Here is an 11619-nt window from a genome sequence, read left to right as displayed (position 1 = left end):
GTGACTTTTGCTTACTGAATGCATTGATTGATTGTTGGCCATGTTGAGTCATATTAACTTTGGTAGCTGAAGATGTGCTACTGAGCCACAGCAACATTTCATTGTATTGTCTAATGATGATTAAGGCAGTGTTTCAATGATCCCTCCATAGCAGTGGGAAGAGTTTATTCAAAAATGGCATGTCCATAATCAAAGTCTCACTTTATTTATAGAAGGGAGACAGCGCGGAGGGGCTATGACCATGAATGACACACACATGCACACACACACACACACACACACACACACACACACACACTTCCCACACTCTCTGCTTTGAGGGTTTGTCACATTACAGATGTGAAATGCAAAATATGGAACAAACAGCATCTGGGTGGAATGCACAAACAGATTTTAAAACCTTGTGATACTTCAATAATCTGAAAGCTTACAGGAGAAGATGCTCTTTTCCCGGATTTATAAGGGACGGAGATCTGTGTCAAATTTGTGGTGTCAAACAATGTGTGTGTGTGTGTGTGTGTGTGTGTGTGTGTGTGGGCCCTCTGAGGTGTGCCAGAGTTCATGCATTTGATTGAGTTCAGCTGCTGTCAGCAACGTCTCCGTGCCAGTGGATTTCAGTTGAACTATCTTAACTAACTCACTACCTCATAGAAGCCAGAGGTAAATCTGGGATTGGAACAATACCAGTTAACTAAAAGTATTCGCTGTCATTGAATTGCTTTTTCATGTACTCTTGTACTTGTTGTACAAGTAAAGAATTACACAATAACCAAGGTTTATGCTGTCTTCATCAGGACTATAGAGACCTTTGACATGTCATAGCAGGAAAAGCAAAGGTTTAATTAATAACATTAACAATGGCTGCATTCCATATAGGTAAGCCAGTTCTAGATTCCTGGTATTGTCCATGCTGGCTCACTGGAACGGCTTACTGGGACACTTCCTAGAACAGAGCCATCATTTCTCTTGTTAGTTACGCTTGTACTTTTCCGTCTATGATAAGTCAACATGTCTGCCCTGTCTGTCTTTTCTCTTTTAACTTTGCTTTAAACAATTTTCCCTCTCAAGGGATTCTGTTACACAGCATCACTGGCTGTAGTGGGACTTGTCGGTGTTTGTCATCTTCAACTTTGCTGGAACTAAGAAACAGCCTTATTAAACCCACAAAAAATGGGTTTTTTTGCCACTTGGGGGCAGCACAACAAGCAGTAAACACAATATTAACATTACTATCACCTTATAAAGTTGATATAGTAAATAATTGCCTATTTACGCATTCAGCAGACACATTAGCATTCATTTGGAGTCATGTGTCAACCGACCTGATTAAAATAAGACCAATATTCCCTCATCTTTTAGCTCTTTTTTTGGTTTCCACCAACTCCTGAAAGAAATAGTTAGCTCTTTATAACTATATGTAAATGTTTTTTACAGTTGCCTATAAAAGAGCTACTATAAACTTTTGTTTGAACAATATTTTAATAAATGTAAAATCATCTTTTTTTTCTACTTTAATCCTTTAAAAGTAATTTAACTTCTGCTTGAATGGTCTGTATCACTTCTCTTTCCAACCCTGAATCTAAAGCCAGGCCTGAGAACCACCTGTCAGAACATAAAATGATTGCTAATGCCAATACCCAGAGACATCACAGGCGCGCACACAGAATTTGTAGAGCGAAACAGGAACAGAGAGAGGAAAGAAAGAGAAACAGATATTTGGGTCGCTGTCATCCAGCCACAAAGATAAAGGCTACACGCAAAAGTCTTCCTTCCAAGTTTCAGCTTCCAGTCATCCCACACTAATTACTGAAAAAACCAAATGATGAACACGTTTACTTTTTTTTTTTTTTTTATCATATCTTGTTTATAAACCAAGTGGTTGCATTGCAACATGATCTAAGTGTGGTGCCAAAGGAAATGGACGGTACAAACTGATATAGCAGACTTGAAATTGTTTGGCCACTCTCCCTGCTGGAGTTGGCTGTGTCTGTTCTTTGTCTGGGCGAGAGCTGCTGCTCTCCCATTTCCTTCTCTCCTTCCCTCCTTCTCCCTGCTGAGGTAAAAATGAGTCACTGAGTCAGCAGCTGGTCTCCGTCATCCCCAATATCGCCCAGGATTCCACAGGAGACCAGCTGCCGAATCGCTACAATCTGACAACATCACTTCCCCTTTGCCCTTTTATGGACATGTTCACGGCCGGGAAAAAGGTCTGTAATGATAAGATCTACAATGATTTTTGTTCATGTAAGTCAATCTGTAATTTACATGTTTTTTCATGCCTTTTTGTTTAAACAAACCCTGTGTGTTCAACTTTGGAAAGCACAACGTTGCAAATTAATTTTACTGCCGCCCTTCAAGAGTTTGTTTTCCCTACAGAAGCCATTGAAGGTGTACATTATAGATATCAGTGCTATTTTTCTCTCAGAGGCCACCAACATCAGCAGGAAACAGGCCCCGACAGCAGGGCAGGGGTTTAAAATAGCACACACGCTTAAGAGGCAAAAGCCTCAATGACTCTCCTAGGACCTCCAAATATTATGGCATCTTTATAGTGAATTTGCTTCTTATCAGCTGCTATGTGTTATATCAAGCATCACACTCATATTTCTCAAGTGATATGTAAAGGCCAAACACATGGAAGCATAGGAAACATGTTTCAATCATGTAGATGGGAACTACTGCCATATTGAAACAAGACTCTACAGCCATGCTGGCTGCTTTGTGAGGCTGTACTTAAGCTAAATGCTAATGCTAACGTGGAAACCTGATCACACTGACAAAGCTAATATGTAATGTAAACACATGATGGTATAATGGTACCATTGTTGTTTACCAGTTTTGCATGTATTTAATCATAAACCAAAGTATTGGATGGATTAAAATGTTGACGTGATGATGGCGCTGGAGGAAAAATTAATATGATGACTGCAATTCTTCCTGGAGGGGGCATGAATGTCTGTACCAAATCTAAAGGCAATCCATCCAATAGTTGACAAGACAAGTGACTAAAAATCAAAAAGGTCAAGCCGTTGGTGGTTCTGGAGGAAAAGTCAGTAGGATTCATCTTCTGGGTATCATGAATGTTTGTACAAAATCTCATGGATATATTTCAGTCTGGACCGAAGTGGTGGACTGATGTTGCCATACCTAGAGTCACGCCGCTAGCACGGCTAAAAAACTAGCACTCACAAGGCAGCTGTACTCTGTCTTGGCATGAAGGATGTGGACAACCTGCGATTTGTCAACTTTATTTTTACCTAACAGCTGGAACTTAGAGCGCATATTTCTGCTTTTTTTTATTTTACTGCATAGAATAAAAATGAATCATAAAAACAAAAGGGAGGTCTCCGGTTTTGTCAGGGCTGTTAATTACGGATGAGTGGATTCCATCATCGAATGTTTAAACCGAGGTGTTTACTTTTCCCATTCCACTGGCTGAAAGGACAGGCAGGTCTCTGTCTCAATCCATCTCATCTTCCTTCCCGTTTTCCTCTGAAGAGCGGTGTTGTGCCATGTGCTGCTTATTTGAGGAGTCGCTATGGAATCTCCTGTCCCTTCTATTTGACCATGCAGGCGGTGGAGATGCGAGTTGGATGTGTCACTGCCCACTGACACACAGCCTGTTCTGCTTGATGTTTATCCACAGGGCTCAGTGGAAAATACAGCCTGAATTCTTGGAGACAGGCGGATCTCTCTCCACCCTTTCACCTGTTTTGCTTTCCAGGTGGAGTACTGTTGGACCTACCCAAGGCCCTTTCTCCACTTCTTCTTGGGCAGTTTATCGCTCCACCACATCTGTCCTCAGTTTTTTAAGAAAAACCAAAAGCCAGTGGAAACAACCGAATGTGTTTCTTCTTCTGGAGATTGAGGGAGATAAAATCTCCACATTGCATATTAATTGTTGCTGGGAACCTCTTGACTAGCTTTAAAAAAACATCTAGCTTTATTGGCTTTGGCAAGCTGGAGATGTTTTAGCATCAGAGCACAGTGCACCATTGTTTTTCATCTCAATACTGGGCCATGTTGCCTGAAGCAAAGACACTCATTGATCCAAAACATTAACTTTTAGGATGACTGGGCACAGTTCACTTCAACAGATCATTCCTTTCTCATTGGAAGTAGTCTCTAATGGCCAAAAGCTTTGCAGAATTAACCCATAGCAAGTAAATATAGCCATTAGTTAAAGTAGAAGCATTCTCTTCCAAAGAGGCATTGTGAAGAACAATGCAAATTACAATGTGAATATTTATGCTAGCGACTGTAATTAAAGTTATAGCCTAGTCCTTCATTCTCATAAAATCAAATCCCGTTTTTTGATCATGTTTATTTTTCAGCAATAGCCATTCCATGTATTTCTGTTCTGTAATGACCTCTCTATATAGTGGTATTCATTGTTAGTGGCGGAGTCCGCCATTCCTGCCCTGGATTCAAATTGCCTACCTACACATAAAGGATTAACAGGAAACAATGTATGCATGTAATCCAGCGTTACTGGTTATAATTTTATATCACTGATTTTATATCAGCCTCAGTGTTTACTGTTCACTCCTACAGCCATATCAGAGCTGTTCACTTACTGTTGATGCAGGCTAAACGTTTCCTACTGCTGCTGCTTCACACTTGAAGCGTTCCACTGGCAAAACATGTGATGGCTTTTATTGTGAAGGAGTCACAGGAAACGCAATATATTTGTCACATCTACAAAACAAGGATAACAATTATTTTCAGCATTTTTTGGCAGTGGATCAGTTTCTCCCTGTAATACAAATAGCGGGATTCCTGCTGACAAACGAGACCGGCAGTCAGATATCTCCCGCAGGATCAGCACCTCAGACAGTGATCATGAATCACATTGTGCAGAATGTTAGAAAAGCTCCACCTGTAAAGCAGGAGGCTGCTAGGCTAAACTGTAGGTTGAACTAGCGACAGCCTTCAACTCTTATCACAAGTGATCTTTATTTGACATCAGTGAAGTTTTCAGTTCATCGTAGCTTCGTGATCCAGATAGACAGATTGCAGACAGCCTGTCAAGAAAAAATTGTTAAATTTCAATGAGCATCAGAAAGGGCAGAAATAATGAGTTGTATATTGATGTCATGGTGTGAAAGCGACAGGCAGGCGTGCAGGTCAGAATGACAACTGATAAGTGATAGTCCAGTCTGCTCCCTGTGAGTACGGCTGTTGATGGAGAAGATGTTTGATAGAGCAGACACATTATTTCTTTTTGTAAATTAAATTATAAGTGGATTTGCGTCACAATACTGACTGGGGGCTTTTCCCACACAGCATCATCAGATAAGAGACACTTCAAATATTTTTTGAAAAATCTTGGCAACCTGGGCCCCCTGCACACATGGGACTTTCCTGTGTGTTAATCTGTGCCAGGGCACACCCACTAACTGTAGCTTCTGATTGGTTTGAGCACCATTAATACTTTTGCCTGCACTCCAAATAGATAAACATGTTATAAATTAGATCTGATGGTGTTTCCTGAGAACCATATCAGAATACCAGCAGCTGGCAACTCAGAGGTAACCTGTTCCAGCAGAGCCAAACAGAGCACCGGCAAATATCAAAGCTCAAATGAATCACTGTCAGTAAATGGGCGGGAGGGAGACAGCTGTGTATGGCACGCGCTCTCACGCTGCGTCACCTGTAAGCTCTGGTTTTACACACAGCTGGTTTGGTATTTTTCGACCAAAGTGATACATGAAAACCAAGCTCTCAGTGTTTTGGTTACAGTTCGGCTAAGCGTGAAAGAGCAGATGATGAAGTGTGAGTTCAGATCACTGGAGGACTGGAGGAAACACACATATGATGCATTTAACGTAACTTTAGTTCTGCTTTCTGTTATGATGCAGAATAAAGGAGTGCCTGTACAGGATAGTAAAAGTATAGAAGTACAAAAATGACAATTCAATATTGTGCTATTTCTTGGCCGGGAGCAGTTGCCAGGCAACCAGCAAAGAGTCTAAGACGTTAGTTCATCTAACTCTCTGCCAGAAACCAAATAAGCATTTGTTGTGAGATGTTTGTTCAAGGAATATTCAGCCTTTAACCCATATGATAACAAGAGAACACATCATTCCTTGATTATACTCGGATCTACTATCGGACACCAACCAAGCCCAGAAGAATCTGTGTTGAGAGTTGCTTAATCAGTCACTTAATTAGAGCGATGTTAAACAACAGTTTGGCCTCAACATGGATTTAATAATGACGTCTGGGTTGATTTCCGAAGTTCTGCCATGCTCTAAGTGCAAGCTGATTGTTCTGAAATGTAATTGCAGATCCATTAACCCAAATGATCACTTGACGGTGTAATTTCTGGATGGTTGATTGTGCTTAGCTCTCCATTAACAACAATTATTGATCATCAAGATATTATTGTTGGATGTTGCCTAGCATTACACGGTATATCCCGATGTGGACTGTGAAATATTTAAAGGGAGTTTTCTGGTTCTTGTGGGATATACAGAGACTGGACGCCCCTCCCTGTGTGTGAGCTGCTCTGTGGTGTTTGGCTCCCAGGCCTACATGACACCATGACTCTGTACACTGGCCAGACTAACTTTCCCTCTCATTTGACTCCAGTGACTGCTTTTATTATAGTCCTACATTCTATTTTGCAAAGCTCTGGTGAGAAAGTGAAGAAATTAGTCCAAAGCTCACTAGGAGAGGGACAGGAAAGCTTTTTGAGAGAGAAAGTGTCTCATTGGAAACTCTCAGAGCAAACTCGGTCTCTGGGTTCTGAGGTCATTTCGTTTCAACCTCGCCTCGCCCTGGGTCTGTTCAGTCCAGGGGATCACTTCACACCCCACCTTAAATATGCTGCAGTGGCAAGTCCACTGAGATCAGTAAATAAAAGAATCGACAAAGGCAGAGCTGCAGAGCCAATCTTGCATAATCACCTTCAGTCAGTGCTCATTCCAAATTGAGACAAAGACAAATAAAACCTCAGGGCAGCGGAACAGGCCTCAACATCTGCAGCTCTGCTCCTCTCTTCCCGTCCTCTCAGAAAATATCGGAAACCCCATGGCTGAAAACACCTTCGCCCCATCATCTGGTCCTCTTTAACACCCGGCAGTAGATCCGCCCGCTTGGTCTCAGTCTTTGTATGATACTTCAGCTGGACCTGGCAACTCATGGGTTTTTTTTTCATTATTGGACCAATTTGAAGGAATTTTTTTTTTTTGCGACTGCCACCTCATGAAAGAGTCAATTCTTCACTTTCCAAAGGCAACAATCTGCACGTGTTGATTCTCACCAGAGCTGACAGTGTTGTCTCAGTCTGATTTAGGGCCTCTCTTGGTTTGATATTGATTAAGAGTATATGGAGTCAATATGTAGAAAAGGGCAACCAATCATTTTATTTGGAAAAATGCAAATCACTCCACTTCCACAGCCATCTGTTTGTCATTTTTGCATGTGTATGCCTGAGAGCGTATGTCCACAAAACTGTTGCTATGTAGAAATGCTGTATACGAGCCCACAGCTGACCATTGGTCATGTCCAAGTTGGCAGTGGGTCAAATGGCAAGCGCGAGTCCACGGAGGACAGTGGGAGTGAGGAGGAGGACATGTGGAGGCAGGGAAAAGGGCTTTTGAGTCACGCAGCACAAAGGAGTGAATCAGACCTCTCTGCAGCGCCGGCCGGGTGACTGACTGACTGGTGTTTGGATCCGTCACAGCCGTGGAAATGGCTGGAATCTAAGCCATGACTGGAAAGACACTGCACATGTGTATACTTGACAGGAGTGTGTGCTGATGAGCCCACACGCTCTTTAAGTCAAAAGTCACATATGCACATATACACGAATAGGCAGACATATCGAAAAGGTCTGCAAAAAAAAAAAAAAATGTACCAGAGCATTTTGCAAATGAAATTTAGCAAATGAAGTCAAAATAATTTATGATGCGCATGTGTGGTTTTTGGTTATGGGCCATTTGTAGTTACTGCTTATTTCATTTTTTTAATTTTGTGACATTCGTTTGGATGTCAAGAAAATGTATTTGTAAGGGGGGAAAAGACCAAAAAACTAGCTCAGTCTATGATAGTTTACATAACGTAGTGGAGACAAATCATGTGGACACAGAGCAGAGACAGGAAGTACTAAACCAAACACAAGAGGAATATCTCACCTCAATGCTAAACCCATATTGACTCCATGCCAGTTTCAGGTTTGGACGCACAAAGCTAAAATTAGAATCTGAGGGGACATGAGAGGACTGTGTGAGATGAAAAAGACTGGGCTGCTGCTGACACTGTTTATTTCTCCCACCACTTCCTGTAGGCCGGGGCAAAGTAAACTCTTTCAGATATACTGTGTGTTTCAGTTTAGCTGTGTAATGCTGTCTGAAGTAGTTTCTTTCTGCCAACTGCTCCTCTTCATGTCTGATCCATCATGTGCATGCCACATGGTATACTGTGTACTTGCTGCTTAAAGGCAGCTGAAGAATCAACCTGTATCTCTCCTCACAATAACCAGATGCCCAGAAGTGAAGACAGACATCATATTATTAAACTTCTCATATGAAGGCTTTTTTCACTGAAGCGGGGGTCATACTGTTGCAGACTGCTGAGTCTGGGACAACCGCTCGTTGACCTTTGAGATAAAGCGAAACAGATTTCCACAAGCATAGGGAAACAGTTTCATCACAATAACCTTTGTGACTTTCTTTTGAAGGGCGATTGCACTAACCGCAGCGGGAAGAACAGCCAGCGTCCCTCTCCAAAAGTATTTAATCTTGTTCTCTTATAGGCTGGAATGTGGAGGATAGCCATGATTATCCAGGCTGGGAAGTCTTAAATCACCAGAAGCTTGCTTCTATTCTGCAGACTCATGCTTTCTCCTCTCTCAGCCATTTGTTGTGTCTCTTTCTCCCATCATGCCTTTTCCTTATTTCCTTCTGTTATGCAAAAAGCAGCCATGTTGTCACCAGCCTCAAAGCTGCTCTAATTAATATTTTTCATGTAACAATGGAGCAAGTTACTATGTAATGTAAAAGGTGTTGCACGTAGTGATGAACCCACGGAGAATTATCACCCGACTGTGTTGCGATCAGTGAGGTTGGACACAAGTGCAGTTGATGAGCTGATGGCTGGCAGGTGCGCAGATGGGAACAGGTGAGTTGAATGTAGCAATCAGGAGAGAGACAGAGGGGAAGCCACGCCCACACACACACACACCCACACACACACACACACACACACACACAGACTGACAGGGGAGAGACAGGAGACATAGGGGAGAGGGAGGAGCACACAAAAGGGAAAAACAACTAGTGACAGACTGAAGCCTTTTAGCGCCTTTCAGCTCATTATTTTGGTTTTTACGTTTTGGTTCACTCTCGCCGCTCAGCGTTGTTTCCAGACAAAGCAGAAAGTTGTTTATGGTAACCAAATGAACGCTACCTGCAGACAAACAGTTACGACTAGCTGGTGAACATAGTGGAGCATTTAGCAGCTGAAGAGACAGATACTTCCCTCAGGAAATACTGAGGGGAATATCTGACATCAGTGAAGTTTTCAGTTCATCAAAACTGAGCTCAAAGGAGAGTGAATATTGGACTTACATTCATCAGGCTGGAAACATAAATCCTAGCGAAAGATAATGTACTGTAAATAGGCAACTGTTTGCTAACACAATAGCCACATCAACTTGTGAAAATATGTTGCCTGGAACAAGTTGCCTGGAAATCACAGAATCATGAGAAACACAGGTAATTATTGGAAATTTTAGCTAATTATATTAAAACAAGATTTATTTAAATTTGATCAAGTATATCTTTTAAGTATATCGTTTTTTTCTTTTATTTATGAATTTGGCACAAGCATGCTTTTGTTTATTTTGTTAATTTATCCATGAAGTCTACTGCATGTGGCAGGTTACTGTTATACTAACTAGAGAGAAGAAAATATCTTCACCAATGAAAGTATTTGGTTTCGTATCTATATACAGTGAGCCTGTGTATGGAGTACAGATGATGAGGATTTTGAGAGCTTTTGATATCTGGATCCTCTTCTTTGCTTTGGCCTGGTCAAAGCTAGAGGGATCAAAACGTTGCAGCAGACCAAGTCTCTATCAGATAAAGAGGCCCAAAGACCTGAGGACATTTCATGCACATGTGGTCTCCCCTGCAGGGCTAAAGCCTGGGGAATGGCAGGGCTGAAGATAAGAATTACCCAGAGGATCATGGGTCAAAAGCTACGGAGAACAGATTATCGAGATTTTTAAAGATTTGTAGGGGTGAACATTAAGTGAAAATATGAACTCTTGGTTGCAAGGATTGATTTTATTTTAGAAAATGGACAGCTCTTTCAGTTCTTGAGAGTTCTTGAACAAAATGTACAGAAGTTGCTTCTTTGTAACTGTGCCACCTCTCCTGCTACCGTACATATGCACATCCACTGCCAGTCAACACGTGTTAAGCACGTGTAAATATCTCATGGGTTTTGGGAAATCAATCAAATCAGCAAAATGTACTCCAAAATATGTGCGATTATATTTAGGATGCAATCCAAACTCACCACTACCTTACAAAAACACAAACCTACTTTTAAGTGTGAGCTGTTCTCTGTCCACATGCTGATGTTTAATTGAGATGACATTGGAGCAAACGGCAGAACACGTTTGAGGTGGCAGGAAAAACACAGCAGGCTGCCATGGGACTGTATATATTCTGTTGGTTTAGGTTTGGTGGGAGAACAAATATTGAAGTCAGATTTAAAAATGAATCTCGTGCGCCTCTTTTCTCTGGAGCTTACACAAAGAGACGGCAACCACAACATCCCTCCCTTGCTCTCTGCAGCTGTAGGACTCTCTGCCTCTCAGCCACAGCACTCCAGCCTCACTAGACATCTCGAATGACTGCTGTCAGCATGGTCATTAAGTCTTTCAGTCTGGGTCTGTTTAAACAAGCTCCTCCGGCGGCCAGTGGCCACACAAAACCAATTCCCAGCCACGGGATGATTTGCTTCTCTCTGCCCAAATTCATGCCTTGGTCCATTTAATGGGTGGTCAAACATACTTATTGTAAGGCAGAACAAACACTCCAAGTCATGGTTTCGTTAGCTTCCTTGGCTGCTGGCGATGACAGGGTACAAAGACTGCAACTACCTGTTTCTGTTATCACTTAAGAAGATTGTAATCTGCTGTCAGTGTGTTGCTTACATTTGTTTTTGTGGATTCACTGAGAAATTCAAACCCTTTTATCATATCTGATTTAACAAGGCCGAGAGTCTACAGCCACACCAGTAGCTGTGTTCCACAGGCTGTACTATATGCTGTATAAAAGAAGTGGACGTAGACAAAGTGACATCACCCATTGGTTTGTGGACTACCGTTTTGAAACCTCAAGTTTGGCATTTTGGCCGTCGCCATCTTGGTTTTTTTTAGCCAGAAGTGACCATATTTGGACGAGAGGGTGGAGAGGTGGCTCTGAGAAACCGAGGACACTATGCAAGGCCACCTACCGCCACCCTGACTGCACTTGGCTCCTGACAACACCATGTGAAGTCGCTACAAACAAAGTTAGCTTCAAAATGTAACGGAAGAAATGAACAGCCAACTCCTTAGATTGTCTTTTAGTTCAAACAATAATTTAGGAGACCAAAATG

The sequence above is a fragment of the Enoplosus armatus genome, chromosome 15 (assembly GCF_043641665.1).
Source record: "Enoplosus armatus isolate fEnoArm2 chromosome 15, fEnoArm2.hap1, whole genome shotgun sequence".
Lineage (NCBI taxonomy): Eukaryota > Metazoa > Chordata > Actinopteri > Centrarchiformes > Enoplosidae > Enoplosus > Enoplosus armatus.
The sequence above is the reverse complement of the archived record's forward strand: the minus strand, read 5'-3'. Positions refer to the sequence as shown.